This window comes from Tamandua tetradactyla, chromosome 4, assembly GCF_023851605.1.
Source record: "Tamandua tetradactyla isolate mTamTet1 chromosome 4, mTamTet1.pri, whole genome shotgun sequence".
NCBI lineage: Eukaryota > Metazoa > Chordata > Mammalia > Pilosa > Myrmecophagidae > Tamandua > Tamandua tetradactyla.
In genome coordinates, this window is record NC_135330.1 from 188587913 (window position 1) to 188611131 (window position 23219).

Consider the following 23219-nt stretch of genomic DNA (forward strand, 5'->3'; position numbering starts at 1 on the left):
AAGTGCAAGCACCAAAGACAGTAAGTGTTTCTATTCTTATTCTGCATAGCAAGGTTATCATCATCCAGGGGTGGTTTGGATTTTTGCATGCTGCAGTAGGAAGTAGCATTATGTCAAATTTTTAAAGTAGCATTGACCAATATTTGAGAAAGCACAATTTACACTGGATTCGACATATCAGCATGTATTATTAATCCTGAAATGGATTTTCCCCTTTGTGACAAATTTGTGATTAGGGTAGGTTCATGTCAGCATTCTCCAGTGTGGCTGGCTCCTTGGAAAGCTTTATAACAAACAGGCTGGGTCTAGGGAAAGAGTTACCCTTAAAAAAATCCAACTGAAATAAACGTGAGCTTCACGAGGCAAGTTTGCAAGGGTGTTTGCCAATGGAGAAAATCCCCGAGATGGGGATTTTCATGCATTATGACTCCCTGAGCACAGAGGGGTCAGAATTTTGGGGAAAGGTACATAAAGGCGAAATGTTCCCTTTTGGATTTCTTTAGAAACTGTATAGGGGGGCTACACATTCTGAACTTGTTGCACAAATGAAACTCCCACTGAAATGAAGGAGAGTTTGAAAATGAAAGGAATTTGAGTTTTTGAGTGAAACCTGCAGTGTTTGTAGGTCCGAGATTCTCGCTCTTCACAAACAGCCTGAAACCCAGTCCCGTATGGAAAAGCGAAGCCCAGGCAGGAGGGAGTGTCCTTTTATTCTCAACTGTTTAAAAGAAAACGTTTATGATTGTTGTTCATTTTTAAGTATTTTTATGGTGAATTACGGAACCTCCCCACCCCCACACACATCTATTTATACCCTTTGTAGGTCAGTCTAAAGATCAGGAACGGAGTTATTTCTGGAGAGCAGACACTGCCTTCAAAGCCTGGTTACGTGTCTCAGCCCCATGCCAATGTGTGATGCAGCGTGCTCTTGGAGAGGCCGAAATGTTAAAAGATATTGGAAAGCACACACGGTTTTTAAAAGAAAAGGGCGAAGAAGCTGAATGTTTCCATTCCCCTGTAGAAAAGGACTGTACAGAAAGTCCTTCATTTCAATAAACACACCCAGGCTAGACCCATACCTCAGGGCACTTGACCATTCTGCCTGGGTGTCACTGCTGGGTTCACAACCTCCCCAGAAGAGAGGGATTTTAGTTGGTTTCTGGGCAAATAAGCTCCTGTTTACCTCCCTATAAAGGAAGAGCAGGCATCCAGGTTCTTGCTTTCAGGAACTCCCAGCCCACTGCTGCCCACCCCGGGGGCGTCCTTGTATCTTTTAAGTCATAATGGGACATAACAAATGAACCAAACCCACTGGTGCTATGCAACTCATGCTTACACTCGTAATGATTTTAAAATGTGTGGCTGCATCTTGAAAAAGAACAGACCTTGACATAATATCCGTTATCAAACGCTGGTAATTGACATGGAGACAGGCAGCCTTATACACTGGCTTATAATTAATCTGCTGGGCTGACCCCAAAGGCTGCACTTCTGAGAAACCCACGACTTCAGTTTTGATTCTTTGTCAACTACTTCAGGAGAAATGAGTTACGAATGAGGTACTAATGAAGTATTTCATCACCTGTTTACCTTCAGTGATCAGTTGCCCTCCTTTAATTTACCAGAAACACATTTTTGGGGGAAGCTACTGTCAGCTGGAAAAGACTCTTATTTGAAGTGTGTTCTAAAGTAACACATACTGGGGGAAACTTGGCTCGTTGGGCATATATCTGGTTCTGGTAGGAAAGTTATGCAGGAACAGAGATTGAAAAAACAGGCTTTTCTAAACAGAGAGGAGAGAAACGGTTAAATATGTGTGATTTCTTTTATTAGTAGTATGTCTTACTTCTCTAATAAGGACCTTCGATTGAATTAATCCATCAGAGATAAATTCATGTAATTGTAAATCATCACTGAAGCAAAAATATTTGTATTATATGTGATGTATTCCATTTCAGAATCTATGCCTAAACAGTGGCATAATCAGAGAGGCAGTCACACAACAGAAAGATCTTTGTTTAGACTTGGGATCAACAAACTGGTTTCAGACCCCAACTCTGTCACTTCCATAATAGCTTACCTACCTGCCTTTAATTTCCTTACCTGCAAACTGGAGGTTCACAAATCTTTTCCATTGGATTGTTGTGGAAATAATGAGACAAAATTAGAAAACGGTTTTTGATTGTTGAGCATGGAGTAAGGAACCATGTCACTTTTCTTTTTCTCTCAATTTAAGAGCTATTTACAGTCAATCCAATTTATTTCAAATCAACAGTTATTTGTGCTGAAGGGAATAGAAAAACATCAAATAACTAAAACAGACAAATAGTTACACTGTATGGTATAAAAAACTAAGTTACTTCTTTTAAAAATCATATTTCCTGCTTATTGGGCGGGCCGCGGTGGCTCAGCGGGCAAAGTGCTTGCCTGCTATGCCGGAGGACCTCGGTTCGATTCCCGGCCCCAGCCCATGTAACAAAAACGGAAAAACAAAATACAATAAAGCAAGAAAATGTTTGGAGATGTTTCCCTTTCTTCCTTCCTTCCTTCCTTCTCTCTGTCTTTCCTTTAAAAAAAAAAAAAAAAAAAAAAAATCATATTTCCTGCTTATTGGAGCTTTAGCTGTGTTTTTTTTTCCCATTCCCATTTGATTCCACATAGAAATATTCTACTGAAGTCCATAAAAGCCAGTATAATCAATCCTAATTTCTAATCCTACCACAAAATGTGATGGCATCCTGTTATCTAACGCATGGAACCTAAACTCCACCTGCTAATGTAGCTCCCGAATTTCTTCCCATAGTGTAGACACTGAAGTTACACTTGACAGAAACTCAACTCAAACCAGTTTAAACAAAGTAGAGAATATATTGCATCCCTTAAGTAGGAAGTTCAAGGAAGCAAATCTGCCTTAGGTGTGGTGGGATTCGGATGCACTTGCTTCCATCTCTCTGTTCTGCTTTCCTCTGCCTTGGTTCATTTTCAGGTGGGTTCTCTCCACAGGCTGGCAACGTTCCTCATCACAGCTCTAGGAGAACAACATCCCTTACAGCTGGCAAGTCCAGAGAGAAAAAAATCATCTTTTTTTTTTTTTTTCAGGAAATTCTAGCAAAAGCCTTAGGGAGGTTCTGATTGGCCCAGCTGAGTCATGTGCATATCTTTGAACCAATCCTTTGGGATATGATGGCATAAGCATCTGACCACCCAGCCTGACATTATATGGCCACTCCCAAAGCTAACAGGGAAAGAGGTCAAGCACATCACACGTGTAAGATGTATTTTGTCTTAAAAAGATGTGTGATGCCACACAGATACTTATGGAAAGGAGAACCATAGGTGCAGGGACTATAGGTAGCATGGCCCAGCATCCCTCTCCACCTGTCAACTCCACCCAAGACTTTAGGCTGACTGGCTCATGAGCTCATTCTTAATTCTTACTTGAGTAGTTCATCTCCAGATAGGGTGGGTTGGTCCCTGGCTACCTTAAGCCAGCATGCCCAGACTCTGCTTCTCTGATGAGGTCCAGTAACTTTTATTTTTACAGTCTGTTAGATCCTTGATCCTCTTCCTATTTTCTAAAGCCCCATGAGTGTTTACATGTTTACTCTGGCTCCACTCTGATCAATGCCTTGCCTGAACTCTTTAGCTGATCCCTGCACATGGCGGGCCATAATTGGCTATCTGGCCTCTGCCACCCGGTTATCTGGACTGTCTTGACATCTAAGGCTCTTGTCGGGTTTGATCTCTAAGGGTCTCTCATACTTTCCCCAAAACTGTTCTTCATCTAATGCTTTGCTTTATTGCTGTCCTACATGAACCTGGCACTCAAAACAGCCAGAATTATTCTCTAAAATAATATTTTTCTTCCCTAGCTGGTTTTCAGTTCATTTTCTGTCACTGTCAATAAATAATCTAAACAATAAATTCTTCCATTGCTAGGCCCATTAATTTATTCATGTTTTTCTAAAAAGCCTCCACTTTTCCTGATTGTTGGATTCTTCAGTACTTTACTATTTAAGTACCATGGTAAAATGGAAACTGCTCTGGATTTAGATTTAGAAGGTCCAAGTTCAAGAACCAGCCCCATCACCTCTAACCAGGTGATTGCAAATTACTTCACCCTAGAAAATCTATGTGTTACTAAAATGAGATGTCATTCTCAATGGATTGTTATGAAACTCAGATAAGATGTTGCAAGTCTGAAAATAAATTGCAAATATTTTTCAAATATATGTTTTAATTTTTAAAACATTTGCTGTTTATGTTGCATGCTTGACTTTTCATGATTGTTCAGTTTTCTTCTTCAATCAAATTAGCTATTACTTGAGAGAACAGACCATGATTTATACACTGTATATATCTATTATAGCATTAGGCATATAGTAGATGCTCCATAAATATTTATCTTATTCTTGTCTGTGAAATATAATTTAAGGAGAAATATTTGTCAATCTTTCTTCCTTTGAATTCAAATGTTGACACTGTTATCAGTATAGGCTAATCTCAAAGTCAAATCATATCATCTAAGCAAACTGGAATAAATGGAATAGAATTCATGGAGTAACTATTCTACCTTTTGGTTCTATTTGGTTGCATAGAACTGGCCCAAAAGAGCTTAATTCTTTTTTTTGAAGGAGAAGGAAGAGAATGAGAAGGAGAAGATGAGGGGAAAAAGAGGAAGGAAAAGGGGGAGCAGATAAAGAGGCAATTGTAATATAGAAATTGTGAGTATGCCATTATAAAGCTATACATCCCTTTTGAATCTGTAATTCATTTTAGATTCAATGAGTAGCTATATTGACCCAATCTTCTATCCTGCTACTGTAGGAGGCAGAGAAAACCGATATGAATAGTAAGAAGAGAGAAGGATACACATATACAGAGAAACAGACACAAGAAAGACAGATAGAAAGGGGCATTAATGGGGTTTGAAAACTTCATCCCAAGTAAGAGTCCTCTTCCAGTTGTCCTGGAATTTGAGCTATTCCCTTTCTTGCTTTTCATTGGATAACCCAGTATCTTTAAAGTGAATTCCATATTTACTTAAGATAGTGTGAGTTGGTTTTCTGTTATTTTCAACAACAATCAAATAACCAAAAAGACGTGTACAAATTCTGATTATCACATGAGTTGCCGGTTATAATGAGTCCTGATAAACAATCTAATAATGCCACCTCCAACAATATGAAGCAAGTAGAAACCTTATCATTTTCACCCCATATATGAAAAATAAAATATGAAGTTCATGAGGTTTCGCATAGGATGAAGACAGAGAAGAAATTTTCTTTCTATGAGAGTGGGAACTTACCAAAAGAGAAAATAGGTATTTCCATGCATTCGATAACTAGCTTCTTCACTAATAGAGTGCAATGGTTGGATCTACACTCTCAAAATGGTTCTCAGGTCTCAATCCATCCCAGCTCTGTGACATGACATATTAACTGTGTCACCATGCACCAACCTCTTAACTTCTCTTTGCCTCTTTTTCCTCTTTGGTAAAATGCCAATAAAAACAATCTGTCACATAGCTATGATGATTACATGCTCAGATGTGCCTAGCCTGCTTAGGATAGTGTCCTATATACAGTTATATTCAATAAATATTGGCTGGAATTATTTTTATTACTGTTGTAGGGATTTTTGCACAGCTATGGTTAGCATTCTGCTCTTGAAAAGAGACTCTCTTAGGATTTAAGCATGCTTTCCGCCCATTTAAGCCGTTCCTGTGTCAGCTGAGTTCAACTTGAACATTCCTTCTTTTAGGGAACAGCCTTGGAGATGCCTCTGCCACCGCCCACATGCAGAGCTGAAGTTACTTCAGAATCCATCACCTCAATAGCATCCATTCAAGTTTGCTGCTGCTCTCTACTGTCTCTTTTACATCCTTAGCCTTAAAAAAGGACATGGAAGTTCCCAACTAATGTGCTGCATTGTCATCTATCATTAAGCAAATTAAAATATTCTATAAGTTAAAGTATTATACATATTTTCCAATTAAAATATAATTAAGTTAAATTAATTAAAAACAATATCCCTTTGTTTAATGATTAATTAATTAACATATGTTTTATGACTTATTAAAAAATAAACATGGGCTAGTATCTATCAGGAAGATAGCAAAATAGAACAGTTAAAGAATAATTTCTCACTTACTCATATATGACCTCAAGTTTCAATTAGTAGATGGTCCCATTCTATAAACAGTCCAACCAGTGACTGCATGTTTATTTATCGATCCATCAATCTATCAATCTATCAGTTCTCCAATCCATTTAACATTTCTTGTCATTGGTAGCCCACCAGATACAGTATCTGACTCTGTCTTTAAATTATTGTCGTGTCTATTAATGAGGCTTCAGATTACCTTTACCCAACTGCTTATCAAGAGAAGCATTGTGAAAACTCAATTAGATCACTGCATTTTACCCGTTGTACATTCATAAATAACATTTACATAGCATTTAAATAACAGTAAAATAACATTTCTGGTAAAAGACTTGGGTGTGGTGGAACTCTGCACTGAGAATGGAAATAAATTTTAGGGCTTGTCTGTAGATTTCATTGAATTATACTCCTGCTTTCATCAGGAACATGGGAATTAGGTGTTGACTGGAGAATCTGAATCACAAAGAAGGACCTCTAAATAAAAGAGCCTTTCAAAACTCTAATTTGATGTCTTGGTTGAGAGATTCCAAAAATAGAACACAATAATAAAAACTAGGCTCTTTCAGGGGAAATATTAAAACAGCATTAACTAGCTGGCGAAAGAACTTTTTAAAATATCACACCAATGAAACAGCTTTTAAATTAATCTTTAAAAAATAATAAAAGTGTGTTTCCTTTAAAAGTAAACAGCTAATGTGGTCTTTTAAAAATAAGTTTGGTCAATCTTTCAAATTTTTGCTGATTTTCTAGGTATAACATGATTATTATTCTGGTTTGAAGCACTTTTCTTTATTATATATTATTATTAACTTTTTTCTATTTCATCCTGTAAATTTTAAAGAGTGGGCATATGTTGCTTTCAAAAGAAAAAGCAAAAAAAAATTTTTTTTAAATAAGTCTTTGTGTCAAATGTCCTTGCAGCTTTCTTTCTATATACTTATGCTTAATGGTGATTTAGAAACCGTACTCTAATAACCATTTTTTACTTCTCTTTAGATTCTACAGGGGAAATACTCTCTAAAGAAATAAGTACAGCTTATACTTTGAAAATGAAATGGTGACTTTTTAAACTGAGGTTTTCAAACTGAATTTTTGTCTGACTTTAATGTCATGGCATACTAATAAAATATCTTTCCCTAATTTATATAAAGTACAAACATTGACTCCATTTTCATTATGTATGCATATCTTCTTCATCCATAGATATGGAGTCAATTGCTAAAAGGAATAGAAAATTTTTCTTTACTTTCTTTTAAACTTTTAATATCCTATATTGTGATACAGAATTCCGTTCCTAAACTTCCCAAAATTCATTTCCAACCCCTTATCTGATAATGGAGAAAATGATACTCGTTATTTGTAACATTTATTTGTTATTGATACGATGACTTCAATTTCTTAAGAGGTAAGTCCGGAATTCTGTATGAATTTCTGCCATGTGAACCGTATTTTGGACTCTAGGGCAGGCAATGAAAATCAAATGACATTACAGAGCAGACTTGCAAACTGGCTCATGGTGACCCTTTCGAAGAGGTTTAAATGAGTTGGAAAGTCTGGGCTTTTCTTAAATTGACTATTCCGGCAATTTATTTCTTCTGTTCTTTCTTGAAGAAATTATGAAGAAACCGAGAGTGAAGCCCACCAAACACTATTCCCTCAATATGTGAAGAAAAGAAAAATCACATCAGTGGTATTGTCCCTCTAACCATTTCCACGAGATTTTTTAAACTATTACTTTTCTACAGAAGAAGGAAAAATTATTACAAAGACAAATGTTATAATTCATATGCTGAGAAATAGTTTGGCAAGAATTATACTTTAAACTCCTAGATACAGTTTGTTCTTGATGATTTTCTTTCAACAGGACTACTTTTGCCACATTTTTAAACAATTTTAGCACCTAAAGGGATACCAAATACTCTCATATCTACTGGATAAATAGTTCATTCAAAAATGCAAAAAAAAAAAAATGATTCCAAAAAGTACTGGATTCATAGTTATGAGATGTGGGTTCAGCCACTTACACCTCTGTGCCCTAAAATTTAAATATTTGGAGTCTCAGATTTCTTATCCCCTTCCCCACCAGCTGACTCTGGACGAGATGCATGACTGACAAATTTTTCAATGCCTAGGATTCTTTATATTAGCTTTTCTTCCATAATGAAACCTGTAATTTTAAGAAGCTTGTGCTTAAAGACTTGTAGTTATTAATAACAACCATTTACCATCTTTTTAATCAATAATATACATCTGTCTACTACCCAGCTAACTAATCAGAGTATCTTAATACAGTGAAATATGCATAGTTACCATCCTGAATTGTTATAATTTTAGTCAAAGAAAAAAATCTTAATATTTTAAGTAGTCTGAACTGCCTTAGCACTAATTTAGCTTAGAAATCGTCCATCTCTGTATTGGGCATCATCTAGCTCAAATATTGATGACCAAAAGATTGATGACTACGCCAGCAGTTATAGGAAGGACCAAGTACAGATTTTTAAGAATCTCTTCCGTTCACGGGTTCACTGTAGCACTCTACTACTGAATTTCAAAAGAGGAGGTAGCAATCCACACTGAAGAATGTTCTTTCTATGGAGCTCAGCCCATCAGAATCTCACACAGCATATCAGAATCAATCATATTTTTTGGGCTAGGCACCAAGGAACATACAAAGTTATATGCAGTGCAGCATCTCTCTCTCTTTACAGACTGTTTGGGCAAACAAGACGTTCACATTTTTAAAAAATGCAACAATACAGGGCAAACGATTGTCAGGGCCAATTAATATAGTAATTTCTATAAGTTTTGAAGGGCAGAGTTTGCTGAGAGTTGGGGTAATACTAGACTGTAACGTGACTAAGGATGCTGACGTCCAACGTGGCTGATAGGAGTAGACCATTACAGAATCATCATCCAGGTTCAAAGGGCAAAATCAAGGCCTCTTTTAAAGCCTAGAAAGCAAGTTTTCTCTTCTTTATGTTTTGTTGTAATTTTATATAGACTGAATATAGATCTATCTATCTATATGCTGCATAACAATTCCCATTTCAGCCACGCCCCAACATGCAATTCAGTGGTTGTAATAACAGTTACAATGTTGTGCTTCCATCCCTATCATGCATTATCAAAACTTTTCCATCATTCCAAACATGAGCTCTGCACCTATTAAATATTAACTCCCCATTGCCCACCTCCACCCTCACCTCTGGTACCTGGTAATCTTCATCCTATCTCTATGAATTTGCATAGTCTAGCTGTTTCATATAAGTGCGGTCATACAACATTTGTTCTTTTGTGTCTGGCTCATTTCACTCGATATGATTATCTTTGAAGCTCATCGCTGTTGTCACATGTGTCAGAACTTTATTCCTTTTCGGGACATATAGCTTATGTTAGATGTTATCACATATAACATTTATATGTTGTATATAATACAGTTTGTGCATCTATTCATCTGCAGATGTACCCTGGGGTGCTTCCACCTTATGACTATTGTGAATAATGCTGCTATGAGCATCAATCTACAAATACCTGCCCCAGTCCCTGCTTCCAATTCTTTTGGGTATCTACCTAGTGCAGGATTGCTGGGTCATGTGGTAATTCCATACTTAACCTTCTGAGGAGCCACCAAACTCTTTCCATAGCAGCTGCACCATTTTATATTCCTACCAACCAACAGTGCAAGAGGCTACCTATTACTCAACAGCTCCAACATTTTTTTTCTATTTAAAAATAATAGCCATTCTAATAGATGTGGAGTAAAAAGTTTTTGTGTTTTAAGGAGCCAGAGCTAAAGATATTTATGTATGGCAGTGACAGCCAATTAGTGAAGATCCCTGTAACTCAGCTTATATACAAAAACCCATCGAGCAAAGGAAAACAAGTGCATAGATTATCAACTTGAAAAAAGACGAATCTTTTCCATTTGTGTTCATTAGAAAGGTAGCAAAAAGAAGATGATAAGCACAGAATGATAACAGTCTATGTTTCCAATGATATTTTATTTTCAATGATTTTTAATTGATATATATTATACATTCACATAGCATGTACTCATCCAAAGTGTACAGTCAATGGTCCATATTATCATCATATACCTGTGCATTCATCATCGCAATCAACTTTTTTTTCTTTTTTGAGAAAAACAACATACATACAAAAAAGTAACAGATTTCAAAGCACATTGCCAAGAATTTTTATCTAAGGGTCCAGAAGTCAAACGGTTTCCTGAGAGTGGCCTCTGAGAAGCATGGAAGGAAAGCTACATGTTAATACTGGTTTATTTCCCAGATGTCTCACATGTCTAGACAGTTAGTGAACAGAGATGAATATCTTTTTAATCTTACCTAACATAGCAAAAATCTCCTTTAAAATGTCTGCCTTGATGTCCACGGTGGGTGTGACCTAGAACTGATATTCAAAGTATGACTCAAACATTAAGAAGCTAAAATGAATCTAGTTTTGTGTTTTATTAACAGTTCAGCTGCTAGTCCCCTGGGTATCAAGGCTTTTAAAAAGGAAAAATTAAAAATGAAAGTTTATCAGATGATTCTTGAGCCAGAGTAGAAAGTCTGGTGTCAAATGTTGTTTGATAATTCATCTTTGGTCTTGAATTTTCCTGTGACATGAGGATAGTGCCATTTCCCATTTCCTAGCTCTCATTTGTAGCTTAATTGTCATAGAACTGATGAATTCTAGGACAGGAAGGGGAATTCAAAACATCTAGTAACCCAACCTCAATTGCTGAAGTTATGACGGAACCCACTGATTGTTCGTCAACCTTATCCTAATGCCAAAAAGCTCTCCGGAGTTATTTGGAAAATGCAGGATTGGCATGATCCTGTCAGGGCAGGAATGTGTAGGTACAGAGTCCAGATCCAATTCTTCTGGTAGAAAATCAATGCAATCTCTGCAAAATGGATAAGACTTCCATCTTCATTTATGAACACAACACTTTTCTTTGATTTAATGTAACTAAGAAATAAAATTAAATTATAAAGGAAGTCTTTCTGAGAAGGTCAGGGCTGAGTCATTGTGAGGGTAAATTAAATCTAGGGAACAAAGCAGGATCACTTTTGCATCCTGGAAACCTAGGAGAAAATTCTGGTACCGGCTGGCCTTTAAATTTCCACTTAGGGGTTTATAATACAGACACTGCCTTATGGGTTTTGCATAAGGAGATAGCAATACATCCAATGAGTTTGACGTAGGCAAGTCAATTAAACTTTGCACTTAAAAAAAAATGGCTTTCTAGTGTCTAAGATATTAAATGGAGCATGACTCCAAGTTTCAAACTTAGAGTGTAAAAATCTCTTGGTATTTCGGATAAATCTGGAGCAAAGGATTATTAACTTAAGGCCCATCAATGATTGCCCATTTATATAAACTGTGAGCTTTTTAAAAAAATTTGATGTTATCATAGAATTTGCCAATGTGAACAAATGGGCACAGAAATATCAATATAACAATTTTAACCTTTAACAATAATGCCTTAAAGGATTGTGGCTTATGGGAATAACAAAGAGTTCTATTTTATATGATAGATTCGGCCAGTTATATCCAAAGTTCCTTCCACAAATAAGTGTCTTCATGATTCTGAGAAGTCTGCACTGGAACAGAATTTCTCAGCTTCTGCACTATGAACATTGTGGGCCAGATAATTCTTCACTGGGACTGGGGAAGGCTGTCCAGTTCATTTCAGAATATTTAGCAGCATCTCTGGTCGAGGAGGGGCAATGAACAATGTCTCCAGATATTGCCAAATGGCTGCTAGGGGCCAAAGTTGCACTCCATTGAGAACCAATGAACTAGAGAAAGGGAATTCTGGATGTATGTATTTTTCCTCTTTTCTATATTAGAGAAGTTGTGGGTTTACAGAACAGTCATGCATAATACAGGATTCCCTTATACCACCCTATTATCAACACCCTGCTTTGGTGTGGAACATTTGTCACAATTGATGGAAGCTCATTTTTGTCATTGTACTATTTATGGTAGTCCACAGTTTAACTTAAGCTTCACTGTTTGTCTAGTGCATTTCTATGGATTTCTAAAAAATTTTTATTCTGTTACCATAATCTAACATTTCCCTTTTTAATCACATTCAGATATATATATTTCAGTGCTATTATTTATGCTCACTTATGTTATGCTACCACCACAACCATTCATTACCAAAATATTACCATCAAAATATGGAACGCTTCATGAATTCATGCATTGTCCTTGCACAGTGGCCATGCTAATCTTCTCTGTATCATTTCAATTTTGTTATATGTGCTGCCAAAGTGAGCACTGGATGTAGATTTTAAAATCAAACATGTTAGGGTGCACAGGTGGTTCAGTGGTAAAATGCTCACCTTCCATGCAGGAGACCAGGGTTCAATTTCCAGACTATGCACGCCCTTAAAAAAAAAAATATATATATATATATATATACACACACACACACATATACATTTTACTCTGCACTGTCCCACCATCACCACCATTTACAATTCAGTAAAGATTGTTAGAGTGTCATCCAAGCTTGAGGTGAAAATGTGCTGGACTTAAACTATATCTGATACAACTTTTAATAAGATTAAGAACAATGAAGCTTTATTTTTCATTTATGTATTTACATACTGAACACTTAATGGTATTGTGATGCTTTCTAAAGGCTCTTTTGATATTTACTATTTGTATTAACATTTTCATATATGACCCTAACAAAAACTAAAACCACATATAAATCCCTTCAGTTATATCAGACATGCTCTGAATCACTCTTAAAAAGTTTGCCCTTTGAAAGACTGATTTATAGTATATGAACTGTATTCTGCTTTATGAACAAGTATATGGGCTTCTCTTGAGCTGTTTTGAGATAAGTAATTAAGTTGCCAAAATTACTTAGCAGTCATTAGCTTCACTTCCAGCAGCAATTTCAGATCACCAAGGAAAAATGAGGAAATATTTTTCAGAAGTTTTTCAGGGGGATGAGGGGACAACGGCTGTCCTGTGTGACCATCTTCTGATATTACTTTATTTATCACAATCTAAAGCCCTGGAACAGAGCTAGCCTTGCCTTTTGGCAAGTGAAAAAAAAAAAAAGACCTGTGTATGGCCAAGCCAGCTGCAACCCTTGTTCAAAATAATACTGATTTGAGTCATCAGGGTAGACTTCAAGGAGTGATTTTCAACAAACGTTGCTTTCTACTATTTCAGCAGAAGGAAAGGGACAGGCCAAGTCCGCCGTTCTGGGTACTTGAAATGTCTTGGATCCGAAATGTCACCGTCAGAATTCTAACTCCAGCTTCCCAGTCTCAGCGGCAGATCTAATTTCAGATCATTGTCTGCTGTCATCTGTACTGCAATAACTTCACCAAAAACCTTCCCCAAAAGACTTCGCAGAGTCCTTTTAAAACTACAATTGGTTAGAAGGAAGTGCCCGAGTGCATTTCACTGAAACTACACATGCAGAAAGCATATAGTCTTATTCCAGAATTTATACTCAGTGATTATATTGCTTCATTTTCTGATTTTGTAACATTAAGGAATTATTAAGTACAAATACAGTAAGAAAATGCAACCATAAAATAGGGTTAAAATGTTGTGAGAGCACAGAAGAAAGTATATATAAATCTAGGATACCATCATCATCTAATAAATTCTTTAAAGAATTAAATAAGTACAAGTATATCATTCTGGACAGACATTTTATCCCCAGCACACTGATTATCACAGCCCCTCAGTAATTGTTAAATTAGAAATGCATTAGTTTGTTGTTATTCGTTGTTTTTTATTCCGAAACCTAGGCATTTTGTGACTCTGCCACAGAGTCTCTCCAAGACTTGTCACCTTTTGCCAAGAGAATTCCCTCTACTTCTCTTCTGATTTGGATTCTGTTTCCTTCATCCCATGACTTTCTCTCCTTAGGATTGTTTTTCAGTTTAGGGGAAGACATTTTCCAGAGCTCCCTTAGAAATGGTACTTGGCAGGTCAATTTTTTGAGAACTCCCATGTCTGCAAATGTCTTTATTATACTCGTTCTTGATTTATGGTTGGGTAGGTATAACATTCTAAATTCGCTCATCATTGTGAAGGTTTTGTTCCATTGTCTTCTAGCGCACTATACTGCTGGTGGGAAGTTCAATGCCGTTCTAGCAGCTCTCTGTTTTTGATGTGATCTGTTTTTTATCTGTGGACACTTTTAGACATTTTTGACTATCTAACTCTTAGCTCATTCCTTAGAGCCCTCCACGTTTTTTACTAATCTAATCACACTAGTCATATGCAAACTAACAGAAAACTCCTATCTACTTATTTGTAAAATGCATAGCACAGCTTAATGAAAATTGCATTTTAAAAGTAAACTGTGAAAGATGATCATTATTTTTCACTTGGACAAAAATGTTACCTAGTCCCAATCAACTACAGGAATTTTTAGTGACATGCTAAATCCCAAATCTAATTGTCTTTAATTAGTTCTTCTTCCCTCAAACCTTTCTTCAGCTTTAGAGTCACCATTCCAACAGCCTCCAAATTTTCTCCTATTTTGTTTCTCATAGGAGTGTTCTCCTCTTCTCCCTTAATCATTTACTGGCCTTCTCTTCTTGTACCTGGTTCCTCAATATGATCATGACTTTGGACTCTGTGCTGGTTGCTCTCTGGTATTTTGTTGTTTTTATACAGTAAGAGGTTTCATTTAATTTCAGGACATCAAATCTCACCATTAATGATTGTTACTTCCAAACTATATCTTTGGTCCCGTATTTCCACCTGTACTGTCTTCAGTGTAGTATACTGGGGGAAATAAAAAAGATAAGTCAATATCCTAAAGCAGAGGTTGGTAAACTTTCTGTTAAAGGCCAAAGGATCAATATTTTAGACTTTGCGGGATCTACTGTCTCTCTCACAAGCATGGAGCTCTGCTATTGTTTTGCAGAAACAGCCATAGTCAATATGTTAAGAAAAAAATGAGGGGGAATCTGTTCTTATACAGCTTTATTTAGAAAACAAGCAGTGAGCTCTGTTTGCCAATGCTCTTAGTTTGCCAACCCCTGGGCTAGTGATTTGGGCTGTATCTTGAACTTAGAGTAGCTGTTTGGCCTTAAGAAAATCATTTCACTTCTTTGGGCCTCAATATCATAAAACCCTTGCATTAAAAATTATTTCTTTTACCCAGTGTTTTCTTTCCTTCATTCTCTACCTTTTCGGTCTCTTGAACTCCCATTCTTTTTTTTTGAATGCTGTATGGCTGAGTCACATTTCATTATTTTTCCATGTGAGTATCCCATTATTGCAGCACCATTTGTTGAATTTTTGTTTGGTTGGTTGCGTTGTTTGTTTGTTTTGCTTGTTTGTTTCTTGGGAAGTACATTGACCGTGAATCAAAATTATTCATCTTTTATACTCTGCTCAAATACCACCTCTTCTGTGAAGTCTTCCTTTATTCATATATCCAAGACTAAGTTTTAGGTACCGATTGTACACCAGATATTTGAATTCCTTCCCTAATCAGAATCGACTACCCTTTCTTTTACTCCCATGTAGTATAACTGCTAGTGCTGCATTATAATTGTGGTTTACATGGATATCCTCCCCCCTTAACTTTGACTTTATTCTTTAAAGCTTCTGTGTCTATTTCGGTAGCTGCAATGTAATTTGTGCTCAAGAGTTGCTTGTTAAATACCTGTGTAATGTGACTGCCTGTGAGTTCTTTAAGTTGTCTTTCAGATAAAAATACATTTGATTACTATAATTATCCATGTTTTAAACCAAACTCATCCTTTTTCTTCACAAATCCATTTCTCCTCTTATTAATAACACCCTCAGTCTTAGGCACCCAGGTCTCGAAATTAAATCCATCTGCATCATGGTTAAGAGAGTAGAATTTGAATCAGAGAGAAGTGAATCGGAGGCCTCACTGCCACTTGACATATTGTGGGACCGTGGGTGAGTTATCAATCTCCCTAGCCTCAATTTCAGCAACTGAGAAAGGGGGAAGAAAATGGTATGTACGACATGTGTTTATGTGAACATTAGATAAATCTTGTATTTTAAATGCACAGCTGACATTTTACAAATCACTCCTCTTTATCTATTTCAAGTATGAGTATATATCTACTCATTCTCCCATCCCTAGTAGCATGATCTTTAACAAATTTACTATACAGCTCATTTATTTCTTTAAACTTTTTTGAGTTAGTCATTCTACTTTACACTTAACACATGATATGCCTGGGAAAATTCAACGTGAGCTAATTCCATTTGGAAACATTTAGTCTCTCTTTAATACTCTAATACAATATGTTAAAATAAATCATATAACCTAGAATTAGTTTACAATCAATGATAATATTTAATTATATGTGACCTTTTTTTTTTTAGTAACCTTGTATTTCTCTGCAGAAAAGAACTGTCTGGTTTATATTTTTACATGTGTTGAAAAAACTCCAGCATGCATTGGCCTACTGTATCTTAAACGCACCAAAATATTTTGTCACCTTTGGCTTTCAGTAAATCTGCCTATGGATATTCCTTGGTAAACTGAGCATTTTTAAAGAATCAGGTTTTTTTCCTTTTTCATTTTTAACCATAAGTCTGAAAACAGCCATAAATTTAGCATCTCCGCCATCTTTCTGCAGGACACAAACATCTATGCAGACTCCAAGCTATATTGTTAAAGTTTCGTTGGGTCATAAATACTTATTTTCCACCTGATGGTTCTTCAATTCTTGTCTGAAATAATATTTTATTTAATTTTTAGTTTCATTTAACATTGTATAAACGTATACTATTTTTAATACTAGATTAAAAGCTATTATGTTTAACATGAAATTCTTTCATTAATGTGTATATTCTCATACCACCTCGTGGACAGTATGGGGCCCATTACAGATATTTCATTCCTGTCTCCTCACTCTGTATTAATGTAATATAAATTATAATCAGCAAGACTGAACAACCTTACATGAGCCCCTTTCTATAAACTAATTGAACGGAGGTTTCCTGGACACGTTGGCTTTAGAGTAATATTGTTTCTTTTCTTTGAGGAAAAATCAGTGAATGAAATATATGTTTTATGAATATTCTAAGCACCTAAGCCGGAAATATCCTATTCAGTTAAAACATATGAAATTATATTATGCCCTACACACTGATTGAGGTTGCCATATGAACCTGTCATACAGTTCACCTTTGAAAAGTTATCTCTGATTTCAAAAATCATTATGCCTATTATTTGTTTCTGTGACTCTTTAAGAATTAAGTTGCTAAGACTAGGTCAAAGAATTTTAAATAGAAATACAAAGACAAATAGTAAGTTTCATAGGAAGTTTATCGGACTTCACATAGTCATAAGTGCTGTAATAATAAAATCTCAAACAGAGCTACCAGTGAACAATGAAAACTGCGTGACTTAAGCTTTGTCCACCGGCGCCACCACATGGCATTATGAGAATCTACAGTTTATATCCAAAGGGAAAAATTCTTACCAAATATTAAAAAATACTTCATAGTGAATTTAATGTACCATGGCTAAAAAGTAAAGCTATCAGAAACCATCCATGAATAATAAATGCGAATACCTTTATCTTGGTCTAAGTTTAAGAGGTCATAGGAGCACAGAATTTTTCCCCTGGGAAAACATATGTTTAGGTAAACTGAATCTTAAACCCAAATTTTGCAGAAAGTTTTGCAGTGTTATTTTTCAGTTTACAATGTTGGATTAGAGTCTAAGTTTTATTTCGTTTTATCCAATATCTATTTTATACAATAATCTTGTATCCCCGTATAAATCACATTATTTCAAAAGCATAGGAAGATATAAAAACTTACGGCCATCCCTGTATAAATCTCAGAAGCCTTTAAAAATTAAATTACTTCCTCAGTTTAACTTTCTGCCACTCTCCACATCCTCACCTCTACCCAGCCTCGGTCTTGTTCCATGAGTTGGAGCATACAAGTATAATTTAAAGAAATAAATCCCATGACAGTATTGTTATGAGTAGCAGAATACAAAGCTAACCAGTTTACACAAGAGAAGGAGAGGATTTGAGAGGAGTTTAGTGTTTCCTAAGTAAAATCAGGACAACGGATAGCTGGGTGGTTGTATAATGGACCTTCTCTCCAGGCTCCCTGTGTCTGCATTGCAGCTCAGGTCTGAGTTCTAGTGCTTTCTGTGTGTTTCAAGTCTAACCTGTAAAGACTGTGATGGGGCCTCCTTAACTTGGATGCCTGCCTCTGACCTAGTCAGCTATACCAGGGCAGACCTAGAGAGCCATGTGTGCTGACAGACAACAGAAAAGCAGGTACTGGGCACACTGCCGAGTCTCTACAGCACCTGGCTAGTGTAGAAGCATCTTTAGAGAACAAAAAGAGGCATCTTTAAAGTAGTGGAAATATTTACAGTAGGATGTAGCTTTCAACCCCGTTTTATTTAGATTCAGATATTAAATTAACCAAATGGAAATTCTTTTATTATCCAGATAACTGACCATTTCCAGCTCAGTAGATTTAAGTCAAAAATTCCTTTTATTGATTTTAGACTGCAAGTCTAATGCATGGTGGGAGAATTGTAAACTTAGTGTGAATTCAGTCTACTTTGTTTGGGCAGATCATAGGAATAGCCAGCTAAATGAAAAGAAGGGGTAGATCATCAAAGTTACATCTTATTGGGTGTCAAAGAAAGTGGTAAAAAATATGGCAGCACCCTTGAACTAAAGGCATTTTCACAGCAGCACGTCTGAGAGGTATCCCCCAATGCCATGAGTTGAAAGCAGCTCACCGTGGGCACAACACAAAGTGGGATATTCAGGTAGGGAACGGCCCATCCTGGGGGAGGTGGTGAATCTCAGGGATGTACACATAGTACATTAGCATGCGTGCATTTCTTAAATATTGTTTAACCCTGATGACACACTCTTGATAATAGAACAATTGCCTCCATCCTGGAATATTTGCTCCAGGTCGGTCCAGCCTCTGTTTTACAAGCACTAACATATTTAAGCTTTACAACAATGTGACAGAAATACAGCCAGTCCTCATTCATCATAGAATCCAGATATGTGAATTCATCTACTTGCTTATAACCCTAAAATCAATGCTCACAATGTCTTTTGCAGTCATTCACGTACACTCGCAGAGCGGCTAATATTTTGAGCGTCCAATGTGCACACATGTTCCCAGCTGAAGTTGGACAAGTCAGTGCTCTGTCTTCTTGTTTCAGCTCTTATACTTTAAAAAAGTGTCCATTTGGTGGTCTATTTAATGCCACTTTTTCCTTCCATAATTTACTGCTTTTTGTTAGTGATTCTGTTATTTAAAATGTCCCCCAAGTGTAGTGCTGAAGTGCTATCTAGTGTTCTTAAGTGCAAGAAGGCTGTGCCGTGCCTTATGCTAAATAAGTTTCAATTTACGCATGACTTACAGTGCTGTTGGCTTGAGTTCAATGTTAATGAATCAGCCACAAATATTAAGTAAGGTGTCCTTAAACTGAAATACACATAAAACAAGGTTAAATATTGATCAGTTGAGTAAAATGTTGTAACCAGAGGATTGAAAACTGAATTTTCCTCAGAGTAGTAGTTCACTACTCTACAACTGTTGGTAGTGGAATTTCACTACCAACTAAAGTGAGAATTAGCTGCATTATTATTATTAACACTGGGAAACAGAGAAGTACAGCAATGAAGTAATTAATTTCATGTGTCCACTAGGCTAGGTGTAGGCTCCAGTTGTTTGGTCAAGCAAGCACTGGCCTGATTGTTACTGGGAGGGTATTTCATAGAGGTATTTGCATTTATAATCAGTTGATCACATCAATGGTTGGTTGCATTTATAATCAACAAAGCAGATTTCCTTCATCAATAAGACTAGTCTCATCCAATCAGTCGGAAATCTTAAAGCCAGGACTGAGTATTTGAGAAAGAATTAGAAAGAATCTCTGCCTGTATTTCAGCTTAGGGAATCAACTTCACCTTCATCAGAGCTTCCAACTTTCAGCTTACTCTATGCTCTATGAAATTCAGATTTGCCAACACCCACAGTTGCTGAGACTATTCCTATAATAAATCTCTTAACATTTATAAATAAATATATTTATCATGTCAGTTCTGTTTCTCTAGAGAACCCTGATAGAGTAGCTTACTCAAGATTACATATCAAGGAATGATTTAAATCCAATAATCTAGTTTGGAGCCCAGGTAAGGGTAAATTTCCCCATAAAAGCAAATTTAAAGTTATACTGAGAAGTAAACTATGCTTTCCCCAAACTTACAAAAATTTAATGTATAGATTCAATTGCAAAATAATTCAAATTGAATGAGCAGATTCTTGCTAAATATCTCCTATATGCCCTATTCTTTCAAATGCCAGACACATGGAGATAAATATTCCTCACACTCAAGAATTTCAGTCTCCTGATTGGTTGACAGTACTAGCAATACTTCCATGCACAGAGAACCAAGCAAAGAATATCAGAGAAGCAGTTATTATTTGTTTGATAATAGAAATAAGGGTCTTATATTGAGCACCTACTATAGGTCAGTTGGTCTTCCGACATTATCTTATGTAATATTCACAACAACACTGTCAGATTGGTATTGTTATTCCCCTTTCCAGAGAGGAAAGTAGAACTATGAGAGATCAGTTAGCAAGTCCCAGGTTGCAAATTAAGTGGTGGTAACTTTGGCGGTCAATCCCTTTTGTTTGCTTTGTTTTCTTTTCTTTCGTCTCAATTTTCAAGCTTATGCTTTTTCTGTTATACTGAATGATACCCCTCACAAATTAATCAGCTTTCATGTGTTTAGTCTCATCTCCTCAGCTATTTGGGCGGCTGTGAGATACTGCCCACGCACCGATGAAATCTCCCTGAGGGAAGCATTGTCAATGGTGAGTATTGGAAGCAACATGGCTGACTGGTGATGGTAGCACTCAAATCACTGCACAGATGGCCATGCTGTTCTCCAGATGCATGGCGCTGTCCTGTTGAAGTTTTTTTTTTTTTTTTTCAAACCATCAGTAATATTCTCTGCAGAAATATAAAGCTCTTTCCACTAACTTTTCCATCTGAGATTTCTCTCAGGCAACATTCTACAGGAACAAGGATAATATCGCAGAATCCACTTGCGGTTGGGAAATAGCACAGTAAATGGCCTCTCTGCATCAGAGATTGATTCAATCAGTTGAGAACTATGTATGCGCTTGTACACAGGCATGTCACAGGCTTCTAAGTCTCCGGGTGGTCATTTAGATATCTTTGAGGACTTTTCTGCTTTGGAAAGTGTTCTAGGCATTCCTTGCCAAGACTTTATCATTCTATCTTGAGCCAAAGTAACTGCTCACTCACACACACAGGCATGCAGGAGGTCTGGGCACTTAATTACAATCCATTATCCGCTTTCATTATCTTCCCTCCTGCCTGAATTAGCTCAACAATTTCCAGACATTACTACTTTCATACAATTTTTCATTTTCTCTGATGTCGTCATTTTATCACTAACTTTTTGATCTTTACAGCACATCTAAAGTTTTATACTTTGGGGGGACTTCATTTATAGAAGTGCCTTAATTTTTACCCACTTAAAATTTAACTCTTAGCTTACCTTATGTTTTTATTTCAACAAAGTATTAGATATCTTTTTCAAAAGTATACTAAAATATCAGTCCTTGAAATGAATATGAAACGACTCCCCAATTCTAATGTGCATTTTCTAGATATGTGAACACTGGGCTAATGTTTTTCCTTTTGGAGGATAATTATAAATATTCCAGAACATAAGATGCTATATAGGTATGAAAAAGATGCTATTAAATACTTTTCCCAGACATTAACATTGATGCCTGTTTATGGAGATTCATTTTAAACTAGTTTTGAATTCATCCTGCTGTACTAATATACATTCCTTCCAGGATACCAACACTATTTTAAAAACGTTCTACTAAATAATTCTTTCTTCAGATTTCCTCAATTTACCAGGTTCTTCATATAAACAGGGATGATATATTATCTAGGAATAGAACTTAAATTAGATTGAGATGAACTTTTTAAGACAAACTTTATGGTATTCAGGCATGAACTCACCATTTTCCTTAGGCTGTGTTTTCAGGTATTTGTCCTAATATACCAAGCAGCAGCAGCACTTTGTTTTATTCAAACTGAATTCCAAATCCTCTCCCAGTGAATCCTAACAATAATATATGGTTAATATTCTGAGACAGTGTGCTTCCATACAGGAACAAAAAAAATATTACGGAGAACTATGAAATATATATGTGTGTGTAAACACAAATTATTATTTAAAAAAGAGTGAAAAAAAGAAAAGGTAAGAATAGAATGCAGGGCAGTGCGACGGTGGCTCGGTGACAGAAGTCTCACCTGCCTTGCTGGAGACCTGGGTTCAATTCCCAGAGCATGCCCATGCCAAAAAAAAAAAAAAAAGCATTAAGAATAGAATGCATTAAAAGTTTTAATTTTCAAATAGGAGATCACAAATGAAATACTAAATATTGTAGAAACATGAAACTTAAGGATTGCTGGAAGTATTTTCCCCTACATTTGTCAATAATCATTACAATATGATTTAAGTAAAATTTTGTTGAGTTGAAGAAAGCAAATGATACAGCATTTCAATTTTTATATTTAATTGCTAAAATATTTCAGATTTAGAGATAATCTGTGGCAAAGGGAATCAATGCCCTTTTTAGGCATATAGTACATCTTTGGGCAGAATTTACCTCTCCCTATACAGATATAGATGTAGATGTAGATTTGGGGTATCCTTTTACTTTATCTGTTATTCATACTGTGTGCCCTCACATATTGCTAATATATTTTTCTCCCCATCTCCTGGGCCTCAAAGCAGCATGATTACAGCAGCTGGCTTTTTCCAAAACCTCTCAGGACAAAGAGAGTAACTCAGAGACGCATAAATGCATTTTCCAAGTCTGATTTGGCCACAAAATTCAGAGAACAAATAACCATCCACAAGACTTATTTTATTATTGTCCTTTTAAGAAACACAATCATTTCCTAGAACTTTAGCATGTGTGCCAGTTTGAAAGGATGTATG

The 23219-nt window shown here is 36.2% G+C and overlaps 1 long non-coding RNA gene and 1 other non-coding gene across 2 annotated transcripts; one reads left to right on the forward strand and one right to left on the reverse strand.

The window, feature by feature from the left end:
- Window positions 1-1320: 1320 nt before the first annotated feature.
- Window positions 1321-5974, forward strand: LOC143679594 (uncharacterized). Its single transcript, XR_013173863.1, has 3 exons — window positions 1321-1559; window positions 4635-4724; window positions 5764-5974. It is a non-coding gene; the product is annotated as an uncharacterized LOC143679594 (long non-coding RNA).
- A 6379-nt stretch (window positions 5975-12353) lies between these two features.
- Window positions 12354-12460, reverse strand: LOC143681851 (U6 spliceosomal RNA). Its single transcript, XR_013174906.1, has one exon. It is a non-coding gene; the product is annotated as a U6 spliceosomal RNA (small nuclear RNA).
- Window positions 12461-23219: the final 10759 nt, after the last annotated feature.